Here is a 3,909-nt window from a genome sequence, read left to right on the forward strand (position 1 = left end):
AAAAACAATATATACAGGTAGCAAAGCGAGTGTAAGAGTGAATGGGAAACTGAGTGACTGTTTCGATATTATTTAAGGAGTTAGACAAGGATGCGTTATGTCCTCATGGTTTTTTATATTATTTATGGACAAGTGTTTAAGAATGGCTCTCTTCGACGAAGAGGGTGTGGATCTCGAACCAGTAAGGGTACGTGGGTTAGCGTTCGCAGATGATAAGGTTGTTATGGCGGAGTCTATCGAAGACCTACAAAGAATGCTGAATAAACTAGATGCAAGCATGAAGAGCATGGGACTCAAAATTAACGCAAATAAAACAAAAACTATGGTGTTCGAAGGAAAGAGTGAGAAGAAAACACTATGCAATATTTTATTAAATGATGAGAGAATTGAACAAGTTGATAAGTTCGTATACTTTGGTAGCTTATTTACTAGGGACGGGAAGATAGATGAGAAATTAGATAGACGAATAAATGAAGGTAAGAAGGTTATTGGTAGAGCAAGTTCTCTTGTCAGAAGTAAAAATATATCAAATAAAGCTAAAATGGCAATACATAATTCTATATTTGTACCGACTGTACTATACGGTAGCGAGACGTGGACTTATCAAGAAAAAGATAAGAGTAAAATTAACGCAATTGACATGATATTCATGCGCATAATATGCGGGAAAACCCTAATGGACAAAGTAAATAACGAGATAATTCTAAAAGAATGTGGTGCAGAAGAGACGCTAGTAGACACATGGGAAAGAAATCGTTTAAAATGGTTCGGACACGTTGAGAGAATGCCAAACGAACGACTAACGAAACAAGTGTATCAAGGTAAATTAAATGGCAGCGTGCCCAGAGGTAGACCGCGGAAAGAATGGTTAAAATGTGTGAATGAGACCCTAGTTAGAAGAGACATAATAAGTCACAGAAACACGAGAGCCTGCATGAAAAAATGCATGGACATAAAAGAAGCTAGAGAAGTATGTCAGGACAGGAAAGTATGGCGGCAAATAGTTAATAAAAAGAGTGTCAGTAGAGTGAATGGCGCCTGAAACAAAGACCTTGGCTACTAATGGACCCAAGTGGGGAACCGTACATAACGACTTCGTGAGGTTCTTCGCTTGATGTGATTGCTAGAGAGATTGATCAGCAACCTGGGTCGAAGCAGTGTTGCGGAAAGAACGTGTTATTTACATAAATAACACGAGAATTCTGGATCAATCTGTAAAATCTCTATCCCTTCCACACACTACTCCTTTCCCCTACCGAGCGAGTCACGCCTACCCCGAAAGGGAAATGGCTTAATGGTATAATAATAAAATAATAATATTCAGGGTGGCCACGGACGGGGAAAACCGGGAATTGAGGTGACGGATGTAACAACTCGACAAGCGCTCGAAACCGCGTAGATTCGTAGAAGTATTGTCCAGTCGGGAAGATCTATCGATAAAAAAAGTGGCCAAAACGTAAAACAAAATATACATTCGTGTTCAGCTTGACGCGGCCGACACATTTTTCTTGCACTTTATTTAAAAACCTAATATATTTTTCTTAATAACAAATTGATTGCGAATGAAAACTACGTTTTGCCAACTTCGACCAGTGGGACACTCATCGAAAAAATGTTAGTTGAAGTAACTTATCGCGAGAAAGTTGTTCACTAGACTTTGAAAAAGTTTTTCTGAAAATTTGAAGAAAATCGGTCGAAAATTGTAGAAATGGCAGCGAGTTAAAGTAAAGACACGCTGCCGCTGCAGTGCTCCGCAGTGTTCCTAAGCAACTAGCCAGCAGCGGCAAAGAGCAACAAAATGCTCTAGCGGCCGCGTGTGTTGACTTCAACTCGCTGCCATTTCCACAATTTTTGACCGATTTCCTTCAAATTTTCAGAAAAACTTTTTCAAAGTCTAGTGAACACCTTTTTCGCGATAAGTTAATTCAACTAACATTTTTTCAATGACCGTCCCACTGTTCGACGTTGGCAAAACGTGGTTTTTGTTCGCAATCAATTTGTTATTAAAAAAAAAAGACATATTAGCTTTTTAAACGAATTGCCTTGTTTAAAGTCATCGTTTATATGTTGAGAATACACCATACAAATTTCAAGAATTTTTGTCAACAAACGGCCGAATAATCGCGAGTTGTGTTTTACAAAACATCGATTTTGGATTGGAAAATTTTCCAAGTTTTCATTGTTTATCTTAAATAATAATAATCGAATGAAAAAGTTTCATAAAAAAAATTTGTCGGCCGCGTCAAGCTGAATACGAATGTATATTTTGTTTTACGTTTCGGTCACTTTTTTTTTATCGATAGATTTTCCCGACTGGACAATACTTTGTCTCGAGCGCTTGTCGAGTTGTTGCATCCGTCACCTCAATTAGCCTCAAATTTTGAGGACATGGAAACAGCCGGGAATTTTATGGTGAATAGGAAATTTTTAAATTTGTTTTTACTTTTGCAATAAAGATCTTCTCTCTTTTCGAACAAAAAAGTGCTTGGAATTGTGCTTATTGTTACCGACCATCTCAGTTAAAATATCGAAGATCATTTTATATTTTGAATTTTAAAGTTAATATTTTATTTTGTTTGATTTTTAATTTTTTTAAATTTTAATATTACATTTTATGTTCAGATTTCATACCTTTTGCTTACAAATTCTACTATTCGATGGAAACATGTAATTGTTTTATTGAAAGTTCATATATTTTCTTAAAGAGTGATTTTTTTGGTTGAAAATTAAACTGTTTTGTTAAACATTCGTCTTTTTGGATATAGAATCTGTAGTTTCAGATTGAAAATTCATCTTTTGGTAGAAGAGTTATCTTTTTACATTCTCATCATTTATGATTGAGAAAGTATTAGAATTGTCGGAAATTTGACATCACACTTTTTCAACGGATTTCACGTTTCGAGACCCCCTGAATCCGAAAATCAGGTTTTCACGATGGCGTCTGTCTGTCCGGCCGTCCGTGCGTAAACACGATAACTCTCGAAAAAATGAACGAATCAAATCCATCTTTGGCACACTTTTTCTAGGTCCTAAAAGAAAGGACGAGTTCGTTAACCAGCCATTTTTGATAAAAATTCAAAAAGTGGGCGCATTTTGGAAATTATTGAGACCACTTTTTTCTGAATTTGAAAATTCTACGTACGGATATTTATAGTATTGAAAAGAACAAACAATTTATCCTTATGACTTTTTTCGATAAAAAGAAAATTCTCAGAGTTATAGCGTTTTCAAAATTTTTTTTATCAACCGAAAATCAAAATTTGAAGCCAGAAAACGCACGATATGAAAAAAAGTCAAGAGAAGAAAAACATTTCTTTTTTAAATCCTTACAAGATTATCATAACCAATTTTTGGATTTTCTTCAAAAATCGAAAATTCAAATTTTGATTGCACAAAAAATAATGGAAAATCGAGCGCGCAGCGCGAGTGTCACGATGAGAATGTGTACCTCAAAGCCTACAGAGCTTTGAGAAACTTAATCTTTGACTATACTTAATTAAGTAGACAATTCAGAATATGAAGACGCATATAAATACTGCCATCTAAAAGAGATCTTTTTGATAAAGTTTTTTTCAAGCATTCCAAATGCAAAGAATAAATATCCGAGCGCGAAGCGTGAGGTGTAATTATCCGTAGTTATCTTTTATGCTTGAAAGTTAATTTTTTTTATTCAAAAGTTTATTATTACATTTTTGGCCCATAATTAATATATTTTGGTTAATATTTCTGCTAATTAGTTGAAAATTGAATTATTTAGTTGAAAATTCAACTATTTTCGTAAAGTCATCTGTTTTTATCAAAAATTTAACTGTTTTGTTAAACATCCGCCTTTTTGGACAGAAAGTTCTTCTTTCGGATTAGAAATTCATCTTTTCATAGAAAAGTAATATGTTTTTTGTTGAAAATTCA

At 34.5% G+C, this 3,909-nt stretch overlaps 1 protein-coding gene across 1 annotated transcript in view; it reads right to left on the reverse strand.

The window, feature by feature from the left end:
* Positions 1-3,909, reverse strand: part of LOC117176501 (CRISPR-associated endoribonuclease Cas13a-like) — a 15,074-nt gene that overhangs the window by 2,397 nt on the left and 8,768 nt on the right. The window lies entirely within an intron of this gene.

Source organism: Belonocnema kinseyi, chromosome 7 (assembly GCF_010883055.1).
Source record: "Belonocnema kinseyi isolate 2016_QV_RU_SX_M_011 chromosome 7, B_treatae_v1, whole genome shotgun sequence".
NCBI classification, from domain to species: Eukaryota; Metazoa; Arthropoda; class Insecta; order Hymenoptera; family Cynipidae; genus Belonocnema; species Belonocnema kinseyi.